The sequence below is a fragment of the Palaemon carinicauda genome, chromosome 33 (assembly GCF_036898095.1).
Source record: "Palaemon carinicauda isolate YSFRI2023 chromosome 33, ASM3689809v2, whole genome shotgun sequence".
Taxonomy (NCBI): Eukaryota; Metazoa; Arthropoda; class Malacostraca; order Decapoda; family Palaemonidae; genus Palaemon; species Palaemon carinicauda.
The window spans coordinates 47650902-47675736 of NC_090757.1; the positions used below are offsets into that span (position 1 = coordinate 47650902).

General features: G+C 43.7%; 1 long non-coding RNA gene across 1 annotated transcript in view; it reads right to left on the minus strand.

The window, feature by feature from the left end:
* The window catches only part of LOC137626317 (uncharacterized), a 37612-nt gene continuing 12777 nt past the window's right edge, over positions 1-24835 (minus strand). The window contains exon 3 of the long non-coding RNA XR_011041007.1: positions 1-55. This is a non-coding gene — a long non-coding RNA (uncharacterized lncRNA). The remainder of the gene's footprint in view (positions 56-24835) is intronic.

The following is a 24835-nucleotide window of genomic DNA, read 5'->3' on the forward strand; positions in this document are numbered from 1 at the left end:
GACCTAGATTCCAGTACTGAAAAGGCTTCCTTACACTTATTATAGTGTTTGATAACTGAAATAAAAGAAAAAATATCAAAATTTTAGGTAAAAAAGAAAAGGAATACGAGTTAGATCAGCTTCCTGATACAATATACCAGTGTACATTAAATTAAAACCAGGAAAATGTGTAAAAATCCAAAATGTTTAAAGTAATTTGTAGTTTTCCTATCTAAACAAACCTTTGTCCTTTAATAAGACTATGATTTCAAAGGTGCCGGAAAAATTTGTCTTTGATTAATTTGTCCTTGGTTAATTTGTCCCTGGTAAATTTGTCTTTGGTTAATTCGTCCCAAAGTCAATTCGTCGTTGGTCAATTTGTCTCCAAAAATGTTATTTTTATTAATAAAATAAATTTTTGAATATACTTACCCGATAATCATGTAGCTGTCAACTCCGTTGCCCGACAGAATTCTATGGAGGGATACGCCAGCTATCACAATACTAGAAGGGGGTGTACTTACCAGCGCCACCTGTGGCCAGGTACTCAATCATTTGTTGTTTACACCTCCTCAATTATTCCTCGGTCCACTGGTTCTCTCTGGGGAGGAAAGGGAGGGTCGATTAAATCATGATTATCGGGTAAGTATATTCAAAAATTTATTTTATTAATAAAAATAACATTTTTCAATATTAAACTTACCCGATAATCATGTAGCTGATTCACACCCAGGGAGGTGGGTGAAAACCAGTGTACATGATTAAAGGATAGCTAAGTATCCCCAAATTTCATATAACAGTTATCTCAAATAACAATGAAATAATAAGTACCTGGTAAGGAAGTCGAATAGAACCGTTACTCTGCCTTTTATTTAAAGTTCGTCTTCCTTACTGAGCGCAGCGTTCCTCTTGGAGGCTGAATCAACCCAAAGGTGCCAAAGTACAAGGGGTTGCAACCCTACTAAAGGACCTCTACCAAACCTTTAACCCAGGCGCTTCTCAAGAATGAATAGACCACCCGCCAAATCCAAGGATGCGGAAGGCTTCTTAGCCTACCGTAACAACCATAAAAACAACAATAAAAGTATTCAAGAGAAAGGTTAAAAAGGTTATGGGATTATGGGAATGTAGTGGCTGAGCCCTCACCTACTACTGCACTCGCTGCTACGAATGGTCCCAGGGTGTAGCAGTTCTCGTAAAGAGACTGGACATCTTTCAGATAAAATGATGCAAACACTGACTTGCTCCTCCAATAGGTTGCATCCATAATGCTCTGCAGAGAACGGTTTTTATTAAAGGCCAACGAAGTAGCAACAGCTCTTACTTCGTGGGTCCTTACCTTCAGCAACGCAAGGTCTTCCTCCTTTAAGTGAGAATGTGCTTCTCTGATCAGAAGCCTTATATAGTACGAAAGCCCATTCTTGGACATGGGTCTCGAGGGTTTCTTGATGGCACACCATAAGGCTTCTGACTGTCCTCGAATAGGTTTAGACCTCTTCAGATAATATTTGAGAGCTCTGACAGGGCAAAGAACTCTCTCTAGTTCGTTACCTACCATGTTGGAGAGGCTAGGTATTTCGAACGATCTAGGCCAAGGACGTGAAGGAAGTTCGTTCTTTGCTAGGAATCCAAGCTGAAAAGAACATGTAGCTGATTCGGTTGTGAAACCAATGTTCTTGCTGAAGGCATGAACCTCACTGACTCTCTTAGCTGTTGCAAGGCAAACGAGAAAAGCAGTCTTGAGGGTAAGATCCTTGAAGGAAGCTGACTGGAGAGGTTCGAACCTAGATGTCATAAGGAACCTTAAGACTACGTCCAGATTCCAGCCTGGAGTGGAAAGACGACGTTCTTTAGACGTCTCAAAAGACTTGAGAATGTCTTGAAGGTCCTTGTTGGAAGACAGGGCCAAACCCCTGTGGCGGAGGACTGAGGCCAACATGCTCCTATACCCTTTAATTGTAGAAGTTGAAAGGGATCTCTCATTCCTAAGATGAATAAGGAAGTCAGCTATTTGGATCACAGAGGTATTGGTAGAGGATATTGAATTGGCTCTACACCAGCTTCGGAAGACCTCCCACTTAGACTGGTAGACTCTACGAGTGGAAATTCTTCTAGCTCTGGCAATCGCACTGGCTGCCTCCTTCGAAAAGCCTCTAGCTCTAGCGAATCTTTCGACAGTCTGAAGGCAGTCAGTCGAAGAGCGTGGAGGTTTGGGTGCAACCTGTCTACGTGTGGTTGACGTAGAAGGTCCACTCTTAGAGGTAGAGTCCTGGGGAAGTCGACTAGCCATTGACGTACCTCTGTGTACCATTCTCTTGCAGGCCAAAGGGGAGCAACCAGCGTCAGCCGTGTCCCTTCGTGCGAGACGAAATTTTCTGCAGAACTTTGTTTATAATCTTGAACGGAGGGAATGCGTACAGGTCGAGATGGGACCAGTTCAGAAGGAAAGCATCTACATGAACCGCTGCAGGGTCTGGAACAGGGAACAATAAAGCGGAAGTCTCTTGGTGATGGAGGTGGCAAACAGGTCTATGGTAGGTTGACCCACAACGTCCAAAGTCTGTTGCACACACTCTTGTGGAGGTCCATTCCGTGGGAATGACCTGATTCTTTCTGCTGAGGCGATCCGCTGAAACATTCATATCGCCCTGGATGAACCTCGTGACCAGAGTGAGGTTTAGACCTCTTGACCAAATGAGGAGGTCCCTTGCGATCTCGTAAAGGCTCCTCGAATGGGTCCCTCCTTGCTTGGAGATGTAAGCCAAGGCTGTGGTGTTGTCTGAATTCACCTCCACCACTTTGCCTAGCAGGAGGGACTTGAAGTTCAACAGGGCAAGATGGACTGCTAACAGTTCCTTGCAATTGATGTGGAGTAATCCTTGTTCTTGTTCCACACTCCTGAGCATTCCCGTCCGTCCAAAGTCGCACCCCAGCCCGAGTCCGATGCATCCGAGAAGAGAAGAAGATGGGGGTCTGGATGGCCAATGATAGACCCTCCTTGAGAAGAAGATTGTGCTTCCACCACCTGAGAGTGGTCTTCATCTCTTGGTTGATAGGGATAGAGACTGCTTCTAGAGTCGAGCCCTTGTCCCAATGAGCTGCAAGATGGAATTGAAGAGGGCGGAGGTGGAGTCTCCCCAGCTCGACAAACAGGGCCAGAGATGAGAGGGTCCCTGTGAGACTCATCCACTGTCTCACTGAGCAATTGCTCCTCTTCAGCATGCTCATGATGCACTGTAGGGCTTGGTTTATCCTGGGGGCCGATGGAAAAGCCCGAAAATCCCGACTCTGAATCTCCATTCCCAGGTACACAATGGATTGGGAGGGAATGAGTTGAGATTTCTCTAATTTGACTAATAGACCTAGGTCTCTGATTAGATCTAAAGTCCAAGAGAGGTTCTCCAGACAACGACGACTCGTGGAGGCTCTCAACAGCCAGTCGTCTAGGTAGAGGGAGGCTCTGATGTTCGATAAGTGCAGGAATTTCGCTACATTCCTCATCAGATGAGTAAAGACCATAGGAGCTGTGCTTAGGCCAAAACACAGGGCTTGGAACTGATAGACAACCTTTCCGAAAACGAATCTCAGGAAAGGTTGGGAGTCTGGATGAATGGGAACGTGAAAGTATGCATCTTTCAAGTCCAACGAGACCATCCAGTCCTCCTGTCTGACCGCTGCTAAGACCGACTTGGTCGTCTCCATTGTGAACGTCTGCTTGGTGACATACTCGTTGAGAGAGCTGACGTCCAGCACCGGTCTCCAACCTCCTGTCTTCTTGGCCACAAGAAAGAGACGGTTGTAGAAGCCCGGGGATTGATGGTCCCGGACTATAACCACTGCCTTCTTCTGCACAAGTAGCGACACCTCCTGTTGCAATGCTAGCCTCTTGTCCTCTTCTTTGTAGTTGGGAGAGAGGTTGATGGGCGATGTGGTCAGAGGCGGTTTGAGGCAGAATGGAATCCTGTAACCGTACCTCAGCCAACTGACAGACTGTGCGTCTGCACCTCTCTTCTCCCAGGCTTGCCAGAAGATCTTGAGCCTGGCACCTACTGTTGTCTGGAGAATCTGAGAGTCAGTGCTTTCCTTTGGATGTCCTGGGTCCTTTCTTAGACTTGCCCCTGTGAGAGTCTGGACGGGAGCTTCCTCGGCTGGGGGCTCTACCACGAAAGGGCGGTATGAACCTAGTGGCCGGGGGTATCAGCCACTGGAGAGCGATAAGTCTTGGGGACAGAGGTGGTAACCTTAGACTTACGAGCCGATGAAGCTACAAGATCGTGCGTGTCCTTCTGTATCAGGGCAGCCGACAAGTCCTTAACTAGCTCCTCGGGAAAGAGGAACTTTGAGAGTGGAGCAAAAAGGAGCTGTGACCGCTGGCACGGTGTAATGCTGGCTGAGAGGAAGGAACACAGTTGTTCTCTTTTCTTCAACACCCCTGATACAAATAACGACGCTAGCTCACCCGATCCATCCCTGATAGCCTTATCCATGCAGGACATAATTAACATGGCAGAGTCTTTGTCCGCAGGAGATGTTTTCTTGCTGAGGGCTCCCAGGCACCAGTCGAGAAAATTGAACATCTCGAAAGCTCTGAACAACCCTTTCAGAAGATGATCCAGGTCTGAGAAGGTCCAACAAACCTTCGAGCGTCTCATCGCAGTCCTCCTAGGCGAGTCCACCAGACTTGAGAAGTCAGCCTGGGCAGAGGCAGGAACTCCCAAGCCTGGTGCTTCCCCTGTGGCATACCAAACGCAACCTTTCGATGCGAGCTTCGTTGGAGGGAACATGAAGGAAGTCTTGCCCAGGTGTTGTTTAGACTGAAGCCAATCCCCTAAGATCCTTAAGGCCCTCTTGGAGGATCTAGCTAGGACAAGCTTAGTATAGCACGACTTAGCTTGTTGCACGCCTAGCGAAAACTCAGATGGAGGAGAGCGGGGAACAGCAGAGACGAAGTGGTCAGGGTAAAGCTCCCTGAGTAGAGCCAAGACCTTTCTAAAATCAACAGACAATGGAGAAGGCTTAGACTCCTCCACGTCTGATGAGGGATCAAGATGTGCCTCCTCATCATCCGACACTTCATCAGCAGAAGGTAGCGAAGCAAAAGGACCAGAATGCTGAACCGCAGAGTCAGAACGGGTAGGAACAACAGCAGAGGTTTCCTCAACTTGAGGGAAAACCTGAGGTTCAGACTGCAAAGGTTGAACAACAGTCGGAGCAGAAGGCAGGTGCAAGGGTGAGGAGGTTGACTCCTAGCAAGAGTTGCACCCAAGGAATGCACCAGCTGAACGGAGGACGGAGGCGGTGTAGTCCGTTCCTGTTCCTGAGAGATGAGTGGAGCATGAGAAGGTTGAGGCTGCGCAGAACAAGGTAAAGTTCTAGCAGCTGAGGCTCCTGAGGCGCAAGTGCATGGTGTAGATGAGCTTGCCTAGATGAGGGTTGAACTCGGTGCAGCGCTGGTGCAGCAGACAGAGACTCACGGAGGGGAGAGGTTGTTGTACCCCAACCGAGAGTATGCACCACTGGTGGAGCAGCAAGGGGAGGAGGAGGAAGAGTGTAACTCTCCTGATCCCCAAGCAAAGGTTGCCTTAAAGAAGGCTGAGGCTGAACAACACTGTGAACAGCAAAATCCGAAAGTGGTGCAACATCGTACGCCTGGCAGATGGAGCTGCGACCAGGCGGAGCAGGTGCAGGCTGAGCGAGCACAGGCGGAGCAGGTGCAGGCTGGGCGAGCACAGGTGCAGCAGGAGAACAGGTGGAGGGAGTGCAGGCTAGAGCAGGTGCAGGCTGGGAGAGCACAGGCGGAGCAGGTGCAGGCTGGGCGAGCACAGGTGCAGCGAGAACAGGAGGAGGGAGTGCAGGAGGTGCAACACTCTCAGCCGACATTCACGCATTAAGTCCGAAAGCTGAACTTGCATGGACTGAAGCAGGGTCCACTTGGGGTCGGCAGAAGCGATAAAAAGACTGAGGTAAGTCACAGTCGGGGTCTGTATAGGCAGAACCTTACTCCTCTTGGGCGGAGTACTGTCGATCGATGTCAGAGGCGAGTCGGAGCTGAGCCAATGACTGCAACCTGGCTGAGCACTCGCTGACTGAACTCTACGTTTCAGCGGTCTCGAGACCTGAGACCAACGTTTCTTCCCTGCATGAAGATCAGCGGACGAGAAGACGGGCTCAATCGTCTGCAGGTGGGAGTGACGGTCTAAGGAAGACACGCCCGCAACCACCGAGGATAATTCTGTGCGCCTAACAAGGCCTGTCGAACCCTTAAGCCCTTCGACATTGCTTCTCCCCTGGGCATGGGAGCTTGCAAGAGGTCCCGGACTGGGAGGACGACTGGCTCGCACAGAAAAATCCTCACGCACCACACTGGCACCACTAGCACTTGGCACTGCACAGACACTAGCATTCGTCACAGCACTGGCACTATTTCCACCCACTGCACTCTTGACCTTCAGTTCTTTAACCTCGGCCATCAGAGACTTATGGTCACTTACCACTGATTCTACCTTGTCTCCTAAAGCCTGAATAGCACGCAAAACAGTTGACATATCAGGCGGAGGGCACACAGTAGGTTCGGGGGTAGCCACTACAGGGGTAGGAAAAGGTAGGGGATCATGAGGTGAGGAAAACATAGAAGAGTGAGAAGAACTTCTCCTAGCTCTAGTTCTCTCTAACTTGGATGAATATTTTAAAAGACGTACAAAATCCAATTCCGAAAGTCCGGCGCACTCCTCACACCGATTTTCTAATAGACAGGGCCTGTCCCTACAGTCAGAACAAGCGGTGTGAGGATCTACCGAGACCTTCGGAATACGCCTATTGCAAGACCTACATCGTCTATGGGAGGGAGCTTGCGAAACGTCAGACATCTTGTTTCAAAGAGTAAGTCAAAGGGTGATCCAAAAAACAAGCAAAAATTCATTAACCGTTAATCAGAGTTTATATAAAAGCTAACTAGCTAATATAAAAAGGATTCCAGTATGCGACAGCCGTTAATCTAAGAGAATACTTCACCAAATATCCATGAATAAACTCGAAGACCATGAGCGTATCCCAGAACGTCTAGCCGGAAGCACGACAGAGGAATAATTGAGGAGGTGTAAACAACAAATGATTGAGTACCTGGCCACAGGTGGCGCTGGTAAGTACACCCCCTTCTAGTATTGTGATAGCTGGCGTATCCCTCCATAGAATTCTGTCGGGCAACGGAGTTGACAGCTACATGATTATCGGGTAAGTTTAATATTGAAAACATGCAAATAAGATGCAAACTGTTCTATTGAATTAGAATAGTCGTTGAAGAGTTTTATTCGTTCTCTCTGTCTCTCTCTAATGAAATTTTTGAAAAACAAAATTTGGAACTATTACTTTAGGACTAAAATGGTTCTTGGTTAATTCTAATAAGGCGAATGGTGATGGACTGAAGATATACTGGTGGTGTGAAAATTATGCGTGCAAGGCTAGACTTCATAATGGTGAAAACTATGGAGCTTAAGATGATTAGATTTCATAATCAAACTTCAACTGCTGCATTTAATGTCCCACGACTGTTTGCATTGCTCTCTGACAAAGTCAAAACACACATAGTAGACTTTTTTCCAAAATAAAGGAATTACTGGAGAATAACGCCCTGATAACATGACTATAGATTACAAAAAAAGCTGCCCATAATGGGTTTATATAATCGTTTCAGTCTTCGAATTTGTATTTCTGCTAGTTTCGTTTAGAACAAAATGTGTACAAGCATGTTGTACAAGAAGGAATGAAATGCAGATATTATGATGAGGACAGCTTTACCCTAAAAATGCACTGTTTTCTGGCCCTTGCCTTCTTGCCTGTTGATGATGATGTAGGCTAAATGGATAAGAACAACTTGTAGATGATCCTGATATTTCAGTCAATTGTATCCTATTTTAAAAATAAATAAATAGAATCTCCTAGAGAAAGAGGAGAAAGGAGGCAGTGCCTTGAGCCTCTAATTCCATTAACTACATTAACAAAAACAAAAATAAAAATTACATTAACTATAAGGAATGTTTAGAATCAATGCATGTTGGGGATTGCTTGTATTACAAAGTTTAGAAGCCTACCACAGTGCACTCGAAACATACACAGAAATGATCCTGTACTGTATATAAGAAATATCATCAAAATTTGAATCCTGGCCAAAAAAAAACATTTTCTAAATGCAATTACACACAATCTTAAAATTTAAAAATTAAATAGGAAATACAACAACAAACCTTTTTTGTATTTCTATTGTAAATTGTTTATTGAATTGATTAGTAAAAAAAAAAAATTGTGAATTCTTTAATTGTTACTTGTCTATTGATCAGATAAAACAATAATTGACCAATGACGAATTAATGCTGATGGCAAAAACCTTTACTATTGAGGTATCTATTAGCATTCCCAGGTACTCCTCTGTTTGGCCGTGAGATTGGACTTCTATAAATTTACCAAGAACCCCAGATCGTGGCAAAAGGAGAGAAGCTCAGTCTCAATGTTGAAGGAGTGGTCCCCCTTAGGACAGGATCAACCAATTGTCTAGGTATTCTCAGTAGATGAATGCCCCTGGCGTGTGCCCAAGACGAAATTAAAATGATCAAGGGAGTGAATACTTGGGGATGGTTGACAGTCCAAAAGGACTGGACTTTGAACTCGAAAACCTTCCCCCTCAGGACAAAGTGGAGGAAATTCCTTGAGTACCAGTGGATTGGTATTTGAAAGTACAGTATATATCTTTCAAGTCTACCGAAAGCAAAATAATTCCTCCTGATAGCAGCTTGTATGGTTCTTGCCGTCTCCATCTTGAATTGAGTCTGCAAAACATACTTGTTTGAGGATGAGAGGTCAATTAACAATCTCCTGCCCCCAGTTAACTTCTCCATGAGGAACAGGCATCTGTTAAAGCATTGAGATACGTCCTGTATGATCTGCAGGGCACTTTTGTCCAGCATCTTTACTACCTCTGATTGGAGGTGAGGTATTTCTGTGAAGTTGGATGTTTTGACAAACACGTTGTCAGAGTCCGAGTGAGCAGAGGAAGAGCGCCAGTGAATGGGAGTCGGTGTACATACAGAATGACCTTTAATGACTACTCTTCAGCCCTGCAAAACTGGCCCCTTGCCCAATGGCTTGATAGTCATCCTCCCCAACACATTCATGAAGTCGGTGCAGGTGACTGACATCCCTACTGTCCTCTAATAACAAGGGCAGAGTAGAAAGGACTGCTTGAGGTCAGATACCCTATGCAAGGAAGAGCTACCAGGAGGGGGAGACCCACTGCCCACTTAGCTCTTAGACGAAGACTTTCTTCAAAGCCGTCTTTATCAGAATCGATTCTGCTACTCAGTTTAGCATCTTTATGCCCTTTGAGGCTGCTTTGTGAAAAAGTGTTCTAGGAAAACATCTCCACCATTTCTAAGTTCCATGGGCGGGAAGAGGGCTGACTTTGTTTAATGGAGGTATTCTTCAGGGCCAGAGCCTCTCACTGTCCAATACGACTTGCAAACTTTGCTCGCACTTGGTCCCTCTGTTTGAGGACCCAGTTGGTCCACTGGGTGGCCAAATGGTGAGCCAAACAAGTTGGTCAAGATCATAATGATCTCAGAAATGAAGGATACCAGTACTGCCGACTAGTAGTCAAGCCAGGCGGTAGCCTGGAGGCTTGCCATGGAAGTGGGTTCCATGTTGGCATACTCAGTAGCTGAGAATATGGTAGCTTCTGACCTAAGACTCCACACATGTGCCTGGGATCAGGATTGTAACCGCAGCATTAATTTGCAGAGGGGACAGGATAGTGTCCTCAAGTACAGTACATAAAACCTTCTCTGCCAAGAGGGGGCCTGGGAGCAAAATCTTATTCGAGCAGCTTGCTCATAGAATATCACTTCTGCCAGATACATTACTTGAGCATCAGCTCTGTCAATTGCTTCTAGTCCTAGCTTTGACCAGTGAAGGTCCACGTTGCACCTTAAGCCTCAGGAGCACCAAAGAAATGGTTGATGGCAGTCTTGTGCAACTTGATTGGGACTCTGGAAGCTTCCCTTGGGCCATTTCTTTCCTTGATCAGGGCGAGAACATCAAGGAAGGTTTACTTAGTCTCCTGGTCTTCTGCCTCTATTGGGGCAGGACCTGAATCCTGAGTGGACGGATCTTTATCACTCGACTTGTCATAAGGGGAATCTAACCAATCAGAGTTGAAGAATTTCCACAAAAATAGTTTACGGTCCAAATACGGAGGTGGCCGTTGATTCCACCTAATCATTGGGTGAAAGACTGAAGACCTCCTGTACTTTTGAAATGCTAGCACATTCACTCCTCAATAACCTGTAGACCATCATGTGTCTGGTTTGCTTATCCAAGGTCAATGAGCTTCTCCAGTCAGACTGAGGCGAGTTTGAGTACATAGGGGCAAGATATCTAACCCTCATTTATATCACTTTCTGGTGTGCCTGGAAAATCCTGCATGAGATGAGTCCCTTCTGTACCTAACTACATGGACTGCTTGGGATCATTCATGTACATGCTTTGGTTTGTGAACCTGATCTTGTTATTTAACAAAAAAAAACTAGGGACCATGCCAGTGCTTGCAAACAGGGCAAACAGGTGCGCACTTGCATTGGAATGAGCCTCTTCTGGAGAATGTGATGACACATGGGTGTGAATGCGCATAGGTTTTTGTTTAATAATAGGCGAATGAGTGCAAACAGTTAATTATGCTTGATCTAAGGAGCACACTTGAATATGTGGGTGCACTTCTACCCTCACAGGTGATTGCAACTTTCTAAGGGGGAATGTGCAAGTATTGTACTGGCACGTGCATTTCCTCAGGCAAGGGTGATAGCCCGAGTGAACACTCACATGTATGGGAATGTATTTACACCTGTTGAAGAAAGTTGACAGGTGAACTCTTATGAACAAGTGTGCTCTAATGTGCATCCAAACAGAAGATTGTGCTTCCACAGGTTAGATTGAGCTCCTAGTAGAAACTTTGCCAACAGGAGAGTACCGTACACTTCCACAAGTGAGGGTAAAGGTGTGCTATTATTCCCAGGTGAGCGCTGCCAAACAGATGAGCAGATGTAAGTGTAGGCTAGTGTAGGCTAGTGCAAGCATAAGAAAGCACAAGAATATAGGTGAGCATGCGAAAAGGAACACACACAAGTATGGGAGTGAGTGCGTAATGGCGAGTACACTTCAACATTGCTATCAAGAGAGTACATATTAACAGGAGAGGGCAATTGTACATGTTTGCTGCTGAAAACAGGAGTGTACTGGCAAACCTGAGGCTCGAGCCCATGTGAGGGCTCTTACAAGCAAAGCGATGAACATGCGCAGAAGAGTATCCACAAATTAGTGAGCGAGCTTTGGGGCAAACTTGCAAGGACTCTCGTAGTGCTGTGAAGTTTTGTTTGGTCCTTTGCGTTAGGAAGACTCCAAAGAACCACCCTCAGAAGGGGTGTGTGCTTGCTTTGTGCTCTCAGCTAGAGTTTTCCAGGGGAAACTGTAAGCAACCTTGTCATGCTTGTGTGAAGCAGGAGCAGCAGGCTGTGCACAGGAGAAGCAGTCTCTTTTTACCTTTGGAACGTGTCCAGCCATCGTAGACTTCTCTGCAGATGGAGAGGTCCAAATCAGGTTAGGAGGCTAGGGGGAGACAAGGACACTTGCTTCCTTTCCCAGAGGATGATATGAGGAGATAATGAAACTACTGAAGGCAAGAAAATGTCGTCAACTGCACCAACAATAGTCCTTGCCTATCTGGAGGGGGGTCATGTCAGACACTACTTCTGCTAAGGTAGCGGAGGTAGACTAAGTAGCAGCAGGAGATTGAGGTGAAGAGGGCTTGTAGTAGTTTTTCTTAGGACGGAATGCCCTCCAGACCTAAAGAAGACCATATTGCCTGCATCGTCGTCACTCACATCAGGCTCAGTAATATATGGAGGATGGAGTTTACCTATTGACACACAGCCAGTGGATACATAAGTTCCAGGTTGACTTCCTTCTTTGGTATCCCATGCGGAGGGAGACATAAGTGTTGACAGGTAGCATACTGTACTTGGTTGCAAGAGAGGAGCTCCAGATGATTTATCCGCAATCGAGAAAGACCTCGAAGGTGAAGAGGTGTTTTGATGACTTTTTCTTTATTTTGCTGTACAGTACTCTACTTTGGTGATGGCCATTCATTACTAATATTACAGGTGGATGTCTGATAACAGTCATGCCCCCAGCAAGAAGGGCACAAGGAATGGGGATTGGTATTGCCTCTACTCATAAAGGTACAGCACTTCCACCCAGGGACATCAGGGTAGATCTGCATGTGTCCACGTATCTCCATTCTACAACAATCAGGAAAGTTAGGAACATCAAGAGTATGTCCATACTGCTTGGAGGCTGAAGTCAAAAGTGGCTACTCAGTGTGTAGGCAGGAGGAGGTGGGGCTTTCCTGCCATCCTCCAGTAACTAATGACACCTCATTATAAATTTTATGAGCAAAGTTCCAACTTCACTAAAATCATACTCCTATTAAATGATAGTACAGTAATTTGTATTCGTGCATGAACAAATAAAATACAGTAGTACAGTACCTAGGTTTACGAGTAACTCTGAATAAGAGCGTACACATTCAAACTGGATTAAGAGTATTGAATCAGTCTGCAAGCAAACGTTTTGCATTGTATAGGCATTTTTCTTTCTGTGGACATGTACAGTACAAACAAGAATATCACACGATGCACAGAATTTTTTAGGTCAATGAAATACATTATACAAGTCTCAAATTATTATGCTTTAAATGACTGCTGCCTCTACGATTAATATACTGTACTGTATAGAGTTGTATACAGCATCAACTTATGTCTACAATTTGGTTTTAAACTAGGCACTATGCATAAAAAAAATTGGGCATGGGTTATTAATAATTTCAGTATAATATCTTTCTTGTAAAGGAGGGGACAGATGAAAGGGATTTTGACGAAGGAAAAATCTATTTCTGGGCGAGAGACCCGTGTCGCCCAGTGAAATGCTCCTTTAGCACACCATTTCTAAGGTATATAACTGCTATATATTACCAGAGAAAAAATTGCATAGGGATGCCAGGTTGAACCCAGCTCGCTCACCTATAAAAGGTGTCGATATATAATACTGGGGCGTGATAAATCACAACCAGAAGGCTCGCACCATTTAGATATTTCCTGTCAAAATCCCCGAACAGCGAGGTGCCGTTCCACCTCCCACTACTACAGTACCAACAATCCCACGCCAGTGACGTCACTCCTTTTTTAGCACGCAATTATGATAACCTTATTTACCTTGTGTGTGTATTTACCGGGGTTTTTTCTAGATTTACCTCAAGATGTCGGACTCCACTGTCCCCCCATCTAAGTTAAGTACCAGATCTATGAGTTTTGAGATTTTGGAGGGAGCCTTGCCCCTTTTGTTTATAGTATTCAGTTTTATTATTCACGACCTTTCGTAGGTCTCTCAGATGGGCTCGGCTCCTTTCTCTCTCTCTCTATTGTGCGTTCTTAGCGATTTTCAATAAGTCCTCCATACTGATTGTTTCTCGTTATGAACCTTACGGATATCCACGGTTTACACACCGTTTTAATTTTTATTGCCTGGTTTTTATGATAACAGTAATTACATATACGTGTGAGTATTTTCGGTAGGTTGGCATGCCTGATTGCCTTCGGCGTTCTATTTCACTTTTTATTACTTAGTTTACTTACGTTCGCACGGCACGGACTTGCTTATCTTTTTAACGTCATTCGTTTGCTTGCATTAGCTCGAGGGGCTTTCATGAGTCAGAATATTACATATTAGTTTTCATTTTGTTAGAACTTCACTGACCCTATGTTATGTTGGTAGCCCTGCCTACTCCCAGTATTCTATAGAAGTGAAAATAGTTGAAAGCTTTTAGAAAAAGAAAATGAAAAATGTCTGTGACAGGATAATTAAGATTTGAGGTTCAGAAAATGTTCACCACAAGATGGGCGCACTGGCAAACGTGATCATAACATTTGCTGTGGTTATTCCCCAATGCTATAATCTTTTCCAAGTGCACCAAGCTGGGAAGCTCCATGAGCAGTATGACCTCAATCCAGCCATTAATAGCTACAATGGCATGTGCAAACTCCATCATGCCAGCAGGAAAAATGACACGAATGCCATTCTCAGTTTCGCATGAGACCATGAGAGTGCCTTGTCATACAATAACTTTATCATATAATTTCCAGGCCAGTTAAATATTTTTACAATATTGTTTCTATTTTTCATTAGGAAGTATTTTATACAAATTTCTTATATTAAGGGTTATAAATTGTTCAATAATTAGCATTGCAAACCTTTAAAAATGAGATTACAGTACTGTATACTTGTATTCATGGAAGTGTGGAATACTTCAAGTGGATTTCCTTTATTTTTTTACGGGGAAAATTTGTTTTATTTTATGAGCTCACTCCCAGAATGATCTTGACATGTAAACCGTGGTACCATTGTATATAAATCTTAAATCTTGGCTTCACCAAGGACCTTTTATTGTTGTTGTCAAAGAATTCAACTTATTTATGTAAAAGATACAACCAGAGTATTGTATCATTTAATAGTGTATGAATTCCTATGATTACTATTACCATTATAAAATTTAGTTGAAAAGCAAATACAAAAAGTAAAAAAAGTAACAGTATTACATACTCAAATGTAAGTTATTGCCTGATGAGAAGTACAGTAAACACTGACCAGATGCCAAAGCCTAAAGTCCGTGTGGAGACTGGATAAACTTTTAACTAATACCTGAAAGACTCGTTTTACTTTAGCTAATGCCTTGTACGTGTGAGCAAACCCTCAACTGAATTACTTATCTAAATAGAACATTTACTGAATATTCCTACAAATAGAAAGACAGAAGAAACTGTAAAGATAAAATTGCACTCCAACAAAGATTTCTTAAGGAATCCTAATTTTTCTACCTTTATTTTTAAAGAAATTTGTATTTTCCATGACTGAAAAAAAAGGGATTTTGACGAAGGAAAAATCTATTTCTGGGGAGAGACCTGTGACGCCCGGCGAAAAAGTCCCTCTTTGTACTTTTTCTGATATAAATCTTCCAAATATACCAGAGAAAATTAAAAGCATGGAATGCAGAGGTTACAACCCTCGCGCGAGCACCTTGTTGGTGTCGTATATCTAAAAAGGGCGTTTGTAAAACACTATTCACAGGCTGTCTTCCATTTAGATAATCCCTTCATCAAAGGGGGAGGGCCGTGACAGGCCCTAGAGAATACAGTTGGGTTACCCTACCGACACCTACCACTCGCGCTCACCAGGTCATCCTTCTGCAAGAACATATGGCTTGGCAAGGAAAAGGGTGGGTCCGTACAAAATTATCGGGAAGGGTTTCGCCGGGCGTCACAGGTCTCTCCCCAGAAATAGATTTTTCCTTCGTCAAAATCCCTTTTCTGGGTCGACCTGTGACGGCCGGCGAAAAAGTACCAGAGAATGCCTTCCAAGCCCAATAAATTAATAACATAATGAGGAGAATACAATCACCATGTACGACAATACTATGATATAATAAAGTAATCGTCCAATTACCAACCAGCCAAATGACATAGGGAACGTAAGGTTAAATAATAATGACGACAAGGAACCAACTGAGTGTCGAATCGCAAAAGGCATCAAACCTTACATGTCTAAGTATATCTAAACATTAAAGGAACGGTAACTACAATAACAGTTAAACCATAGGAATTAAACATGGCAAATATCATAGGGCTAACGAACTACCAAGGAGAGCGGCGACGTGGTGTGAGTGGCGGGTAGGAGGGAGAAGAGAAGAGATGGAAGAAAGGAAGAAGAGGAGATTAATGGGGAGAGATAAGGCTCCCCTCTGCCATCGTCGGGTATTTAAGGGCCTGTAAGATCTTTAGATATTGGCGTTTGACAACCATAGGGGATTTCCAACCCGTATATTTTTTTTAAATCATCAAAGTCCCTGTTCTGGAAGTCATTGTTGGAGGCATCTACTGTCCGTATATCATGAGCCTGGGGAAATGATTCCGGATTAGTATGTTTAATGAAGTAGAGGATTTGTTGCCTGATACCGTGAATGGAAATAGTACCTCCTTGTTCCCTGATAACCAAGGGGCCAGACGAGCGGGTGGCAGTTCTAGCTAAAAAGGGGCTTGAGAGTGTGACTGTACACGGAGAAAAATCCTGGGGATGAAGAATAATCTTCCGAGAGGAGCACCTATTTGCGGATCCTCATTTTTTAGCTAGGGAAGCTTTGTCTGGAAAAGGAGTACTTCGGCTGAAGGGAGGAAATCTATGTTTTCCGGGTTTCGTGAGAGCTGCTAGTTCTGATGTTCCATCACCTGAGGCCATAGCCGTTAGAAATAAAGTCTTCCTAAGAAGAGTGATATAAGAGCAGGATTCATTGTCCGTGTCCATCGCAAGTTTGAGAACACCGTTCAGAGACCAAGAGTCCTTTTGTGGCCGAACCGAAGGTCGAAGCCTAGCACATGTTTTTGGGGTTGATGAGAAATAGGAATCAGCTAGGTTAATGTTGAACCCAACAAGGTAGATCTTCTTCAAAGCTGACTTGATGGTGGTTAAAGTGCTAACTGTTAGGCCTTTGTCAAATAGGAACCTCAAGAAAGAGATGGCTAAATGCGGGGACATACGAGTATGGTCTGCACTCTTAGGGGACCTACTAGTTGTTAACGGCCGAATCATATTGGTGAATTGTCGAGTCCCTTTTTGTCCCATTCGATGAAGAGATCGTTTCCGGTTCAATGTTCGCATCTCTACGAGCTGCCAACTTCCTGTAGTCCACAAAGTTAGAGTTTTGGCTATCCTTGAGTAATCTGACACAGTGAGTTTGGATACTCGGGTCAGTTTGAGGAACGGGATCCGGATGGGACTGAGTTTCAACTCGAGGAGGAGAGGAAACCAACTGTTCTTGGCCAGTGAGGTGGTACTAAAGCCACTGCGCCCCGGAAGGAGCGTAGTTTGTGTAAAAGTTTTTAGAAGATTCCCTGGGGGAGATAGGGAAATCTTCTTCTAATGGTTCCAATCCCGGGGTAATGCGTCCATGGCATAAGCCCGAGGGTCCAGGGTTGGGGTCACATAACAAGGAAGTTAGTGATTCATCTGAGTTGCGAATAGATCTACCTGGAGGCCTGGAACGAGCCTGAGTATCCACCGGAATGAAATTATGTCTAGAGACCATTCTGACTCCAGTGGATCCGTCCTGGATAGTGAGTCCGCTCTCACATTCTGGCCTCCCGCTAGGTGAGGTGCTGACAGGAACCAGTTCTCTTCTGTTGCCCAGGCGAAGATAGTGACCAGGATCTGATTCAGGTTGGGTGACTTGGATCCTCCCCTGTTGACGTAGTGTACTGCGTCTGTGCTGTCTGACACTACTCTGATGTGGGTCGACCTCGGAGGAGAGTCTCTCTTCAGGGTCAAGAACACTGCCATGGCTTTGAGAACAATGATATGGGACTGTTTCATGGAGAGTGACCAAGAACCTGAAACATCTGATGTTCGGAGTAATCCCCCCCATCCACTTAGAGACGCGGCTGTATGGAATGTCACTTGTGGAGGTGGGAATTGTAGAGGAACCGATTTGGAGAGGTCCTTCGGTTCGAACCATGGGCGTAGTCTCATTTTCAAGACAGAGGGGATCTTCGAGACCATGTCTCTTATAGGTACTGTAGCTCTCTTTCTCCAAACTCGATTGATGTCTTTGAGTTTGGCTTTTATTAGATCTGTTACTGAAGTGAATTGGAAAAGTCCGAGGATACTTTCTAAGGCTCTTCGGACACCTGTTTGTGTTTGAGAAAATTTTTTGATCTTGGAAACTATTCCTCTTTCCTTTTGGAAGGGAGAGACAACGTGTGCTTCGAAAGGTCCCACTGAATGGCTAACCATTCTAAGCGGACTGATGGTTGCAGGCGAGATTTTTTGGAGATTGACCCGAAATCACAGGTTGTCGAGAAATTGAAATAATTCCTTCGTAGCTCTGTTGCCTTCTATGACCGGCCGGGCCCAAATGAGCCAACCGGCCAGATAAGCAATGATCTGTATCTCTTGGTTCCTGAGTTGTTCTAACACTCTCTCTCCCAGTTTCGTGAATATCCTGGGATCAATGTTGAGGCCAAAGGGCATGCCTTGAACACAAAGGCTTTCCTGCTTAGGCGGAAACCCAGATAAGAAGAGAAGTTTCGAGCTAAAGGCGCAAGATAATAGTCGTCGGTAAGATCGACAGAGGTGGTGACGGTCCTACGGGGAAGTAAGGTCCGTACCTGAGAGATAGTCAACATCCGGAACTTGTCGCAGAGAATGTAAGAGTTTAGCTTGACAAGTCCAGGTCCACTCTCAATGCCGCCAAGCCTTTCTTCGGAATTGTGAACAGGTGGCTTTGGAACTTCAGTGATCGATCCCGTTTGATTGCTTCTTCTTGAGTAACCCTGTGGTGTACTCTTCCAGGATGGGAGTGGATTTCTGGGAGAAGGTCACTGGTGGAGGAGGAGGACCTTGTGGCCATTTTCACCTCAAACCTTTAGAGATTATGCTATGAGCCCACCGACCGAAGGTCCAATGGTCTCAAAAGTGGTAAAGTCTACCCCCTACCGGGACCACCGCGTTGTGAGGGGGTGAATCTAGGTACTTTCCTTCTCCGAGCCCCCTTTTTTCTAGGTCCGTCTCGATGGCGAGACTGTCTTCTACTCCTGTAGCTTCCTCTCTGGTGTCCACGAGAGGAGCCTGAGGGTTCGGATCTAGGGCTGTATGCAGGTAAAACATCCCAACGGGGTTGGGCTGTGTACCTGGTGAATCAGTGAGGTAGACCACCTGATGAGGGGGATTTGGATGCATAGACGTCGAATCAGAGGGAGGCTGTGATGACGAGTGGGTAACCGACTATCGATTCCTGTCTGATAGAGGCCTCAGACAGAACGTATTTCCCACAACTAACCCGATCAGACCATCAAACGTGTAGGTCGAATTGGAAGGGCAGATCTTAGAATTATCGTACCCCCCAGACTGACAACATCCTGGTCCAGACAGATCGGGCCTGCCCTTTAGGAAATAATACTGTTACCTTCGGTACCTTGTTTAACCTAACCAAGGCAATCTCTTTCAATCGAACGAATCCATTGAACGGGAATTCTAGTACCTGGGAGTAAATTCTAGGTCCCCCAGAGGGAGGACGTCTATGCCATCCAGATTTATGGTACCATCTATATATGGAACATGTAAGGCAAATCTCTATGCGTTGTTTTTATCGAAGGAGGTTACTTCGATATGCCTGGGGCTGTAGGGGGAAACTTCTGAGTTCCTGAACGGATCCGACTCACTACCATACTTTTGAACTCCGTCATAGCCCCTTGGTTTTCCCTAGAATGTGTTGCTTTTAGCAGTCACGGTTTATGCAGGGTAACATGAACATCAGGATCCATTAAGGGTCCTAGGTCGGTGACGTAGGTAATTGCAAAGCTGAAGGCTCAAAATTCATCCCCACCTACCTGCCCGTCCATGGGGTCGTCGTCCAACCTTAGAGAGGACACTCTGAGGAGATAGGGACCTCTAGATGGAGCATTTCTTCCCAACCTTGATAACCAAGGGCGGAGAGCCTCTCTTGCAGGCCAGAGAGATTCATCATCATCCTGACGGGAACCATGTAGGCGAACCTTCTGTAAAAGAAAGGGGACATAAGTCTGGATGTTCCTTGAACTTTGGTTAGTGATCCTATTCACAGGCTGGGATCAGCTGTATAACTCATAAAAATCAATTTTAAAGAAAAATCATTTAATGTACTATCTTTTGGGGTATAGTTCGACACTTGTATTCATGAAATGTGACACTGTTGGCGCATCCGCCACAGGTTGGCCACCCCTGACTCAGACGTTCAGAACCGGGTCTAACATTATTTACTGGCTATTAGTATTCTATTGATTCATCTGTTCACTGACCAGAGTTTCAAGGAACAGTAGATAGCCTCTCATGGCATGGTTAGTCTCGACCCGGCCCTTCATTAGAAGGGGCCAACGTTTGGTTCCCAGTACTGAGTGGAAACTTATTTCTATTTGAACACTATGTTGTATGGATATTTATTCATATTTAGGCATAGTTAGAATTGAATATGCATAAATAAAGGCATAATCAATTTATTTCTATTTGAACACGATGTTGTATGAATATTTATTCATATTTAGGTATAGTTAGAATTGAATATGCACAAATATAGGCACAATCAATTTATTTCTATTTGAACACTATGTTGTATGGATATTTATTCATATTTAGGCATAGTTAGAATTGAAAATGCATAAATATAGGCATAATCAATTTATTTCTATTTGAACACGATGTTGTATGGATATTTATCCATATTTATACATAGTTAGAATTAAATATATGCATAAATATAGGCATAGTTATGTTCATATATTTTTATTTGGACTTTCAAGAATAACTAATGAATATTACCAACGCAAATTCAAAGTGTCATTAAAGTAAGTACAGTTGACTTTGTATTCATGTTAAATCCTTTCCTTTACAGCAAAAACAAGAGATTGGCCACCCGTGGTCTGAGTGATCTCTGTCTGTACCGGAGCTCCGGTAACAATCCCCGGTACAAAGGTCCGTCATAGTGACAACGTGAACACCAGAGGAAAACTAATATTAACCTCAATGCTGATCGCCTGTACGATATCCGGTTAAGTCGGAGATTCGATGAAAAGGATCGTAATAACGATATTGTGATTATTTATGAAAAAGGGGTTCATACCCTGATTCTGATCGTCTGATTGATCTCTATTTGTAACGGAGAACTAGTGACAAAGGTCCGTCATCGTGAAAACGTGATCCTCAGCGGTACGATAACATTCTCTAATACTGAATGTTTGTGTTATCTCCAGTGAAGCCGGAGATTCGATGAAAAAGGGACCGTAATAATGAAACTGTGAAGTCTTCATCGGTATCACATTGTTAACTCCGGTTCTGGCCGTCTGCTTGATCTCTGTTTGTACCGGAGATCCGATAGCAAAGGCCCGTCACCGTGATATCGTGACCGTTCCCGGTACGATAACATTAACCTCAATGAATGATTGTGTTATCTCCCGTGAAGCCGGCCGTAACGGTGTAATTATGATCAAACATGACAAAGGTTCGTGTGTAAAAGGCTTCAGCCGGAGTCCGAGTGCCGGATTTCACCGTTGCACTCCAAAAATCTGCTCCTGAACGTTAACTAGTTCTCACCCAATGAGTATCCATATAGCGGAGCATAACTCAAGGCGGAGCTAAGGGTGTCGGTATAAAACGACCCCAATTAATGACTCATACACTAACGTACCTATTAATAGTGTTAGCTATATTAACAGTAACCACATCAATAAAAACGTTTATAATATTAAACGTACTATCATCAACTCTGATACTAAGAGGAGGCTTGAATAACTCGTGATCGTATAAAAACGGAGAACGGGAAATTCACCTCTCTTACTCGAGCTAACAAAGAAAACGAGAGAAGGGATAACTCATATCTGTAGAACAGGGAACGAGCAGTCTCTGTTTTCGCTCTCAAGGTTACATAATAAAAAACTAACATCACACAATAAAACAAAAACATAATAAAATTGATTGCTTTTCTTAGTAATAACCAAGAACAAAGAATAACGACAACGTAACAAAAAAAACAAGGATATAGTCTAAATCGAAGCCTCTGAGGCGAGTACAAACTAACAGACTAAATCGCTAAACTTTAATTCGCTATTCTTTAAATCGCTATTCTTCGTAGGTCCAAATTGGACTTGCAAGCAAATAAATACCATAGTAAAAATTAATGATAACACTAAAAGGCCATAAAACGTAAGTGATATAACTTAGATGACAGAGTACCAGATGGGCAAAATTAACTAGAATATTTACCGAAGCGAACATAACCCAAAATGGCTGCCGATAACTCGGCAGGACAATCGCTTCCAAAACTAAAAACCACCATATTGGAAACAGAACAAATGCCCGGTACTGTCAAAAGCTGCCAAAACAACCTATGGTACTTAACATTGGTAAGGGTGAAGTATCAACGTCAGTCATGTTGAATTAACGACAATCACTTCGAAAAACACTGGGCAAAACACTTATCAACTTTGCTGGCAAGTCCAAAACAGAAGGATGACCTGGTGAGCGCGAGTGGTAGGTGTCGGTAGGGTAACCCAACTGTATTCTCTAGGGCCTGTCACGGCCCTCCCCCTTTGATGAAGGGATTATCTAAATGGAAGACAGCCTGTGAATAGTGTTTTACAAACGCCCTTTTTAGATATACGACACCAACAAGGTGCTCGCGCGAGGGTTGTAACCTCTGCATTCCATGCTTTTAATTTTCTCTGGTATATTTGGAAGATTTATATCAGAAAAAGTACAAAGAGGGACTTTTTCGCCGGCCGTCACAGGTCGACCCAGAAAAGTTCTTTTTACAGAAGTGTATTTTCAGTTATACTGGAACTTGGCTCTTAAAGTTTACAATGAGGTGTCGGTAAGTACTGGTAGGTGGTGGGGAAACAGCCAGCACACCGAGCAGGCACTTCAGCTTTTAGATGGGTCTGGCTGGGTAATTGAGGAAGATTGATTGATTGATTTAAGGTTTTCTGGCATCCTGACATCTAAGGTCATTGACACTGATGATTGAGGAAGAAGGTGAAACTTAAAGAACTCAGCCTCATAAAGTTAGGAAAAATACAAATTACTTTAAAAACTTATGATTTGCCCCTACACATATACAGTACAAACCTTCATCCATTATTAAGAGACCCATCCTTAGGAAAGGGAAGATCCTATAACCAAATTGGTTGGTTTAAAATTCCCGGTTGTCAAGCCAATTGGACCTGATAGAGGTGCTAGATTGTTGACTCCTTCCACCTCCTAAGACTTGAGAATAGATTTGCAATTCGCAGACAGATGGACAAGGAAGAACCTACATCCTCCAAAGAAACTGATGTCGCAATGCGTGGCCAATTAAACGTAATGGGGGAGATACTTCTATATTTGACTTATACAGAACAGTTGCTAGGTATGTAAGCTCACAATCATCAATGCCCGATCCAGAAAATAATGGTACAATCACTACACAATTAGGGAGGGGAGAGAAAAGATGAAAACGGCCAGACACTCCCTCTCTTATCCTAGACTAAAGGCCAGACACTTCCCCCTCTTATTCTAAAATAATGTTATGGCCATATCTTAGACGTGAGGCTTCTTGTCCCATAAGGAGCTAGTCAAGCTACACAACCTGCTGAGCAACTATCACTGGTCCAACTGAAAACAGATCTAAGGGCATCTGGGTATACGTACTCCATAGATAGTGGACTGTAAAGGTTACCTGGTGCTTCCAAACTCAGATGTTTAGCACTTGTGCCACTGACAGTTTGATCCAATATTTTGTCTTTGTGTGACTGCGTCGGGATGGTCCTCTCATCCCCTTGTGGGAACACATGTCAAATTGTTCCATAGAGCCATAACAAAACTGAGTTTCATGGTCTCTTATCCCTTTCATATTAAAGGAAGAGTCGTACTGTCCCTCGCCTCCAAAACAGGGAGGCAAATCATTCTTGTCTCTGCTAGTCACTTTTGTAGGGAGGAGAGGAAGACAGATTGAAGTTGTGGCCAGTTGGATTCTAAATCCTGGCCATGAACTTCTGAACTAAGGCAATAAAGATTTCTCCTATCCTTCAGAATGATGAGTGACACAGGAAGAATTGAACTGAATATAAAATTTAGGCCTTACGCCACGCTCTTGGGCATCAAAGGCCATTCAGCACTATCTAATGCAAATTAATCAATCATACCTGTACACTCACCTATAAAACCAATCCCATCACTTTCCTACAAAAACATCTAAATGTGAAATAAGAAGGGATTAAAAGGATTAAATAAATTAATCAATAAAAGTGAGTAAAGCTCATGATATAGTAACCCAATACTCTGAATAAATATTTTTCAAGTTCAGTGTATTACAATGTTTCCCCAGTATATTCCTTAAAGGTTTGTCCTGGAGTAAATGTGTCCTCTGGAGATTAAGAACAGGACAATTGACTAAATTATGATTAATATCCATTATCACTTGACATGTATTACAAAGAGGGGCCCCCTTCTCCACTCTTCATTGAATAATTGTGGGTTGCATGTGTATGGCCAATATGCAGTCTAGTTAAAATGATGTTATCCCTCATACAGTACTTGTATAATTACAAGGTGACCATTTATCCACTGAAGGGTGGACTTTTTAAAAATCTTATATTGGTGGTCAGTTCAGACCTTCACGCCTGCCACTTATATTCTTACAGTGAAAATTTATCTTACTTTTAAGATCTTTGTAAGGAATACTTATGGGGGATGGGTTAAGTAGCCCTGAAGCTTCCTTAGCTGTCTTATCAACTCGTTCATCACTATCCATCCCAATGCAGGCAGGGACCCAACAGAAGTAAACATTGATATTCTTCCGAGACTACAGAAGTTCTAACCAGTCCTGCATCTCTTGTACTAGATGATGGGCTGGCATAATTTAATTGAGAGTAAAACCCTATTGGAATACATAAAAACTGTATAAAAACTATTCTGATTACTTAGGGCTAACCCAAGTTCAAGCGGGTCTGTTTAAGATACCCAAGTACTCTGCAAAAGGATCCAAGTTGCTCAAGGTTTTTAGGAGGACAAGATTATCACACACTAGTTGCTCAAGGTTTCTAGGAGGTCAAGATTGTTACACACAAGCTGCTCATGTTATCTAGGAGTACAAGATTGTTACACACAAGCTGCTCATGTTATCTAGGAGTACAAGATTGTTACACACATA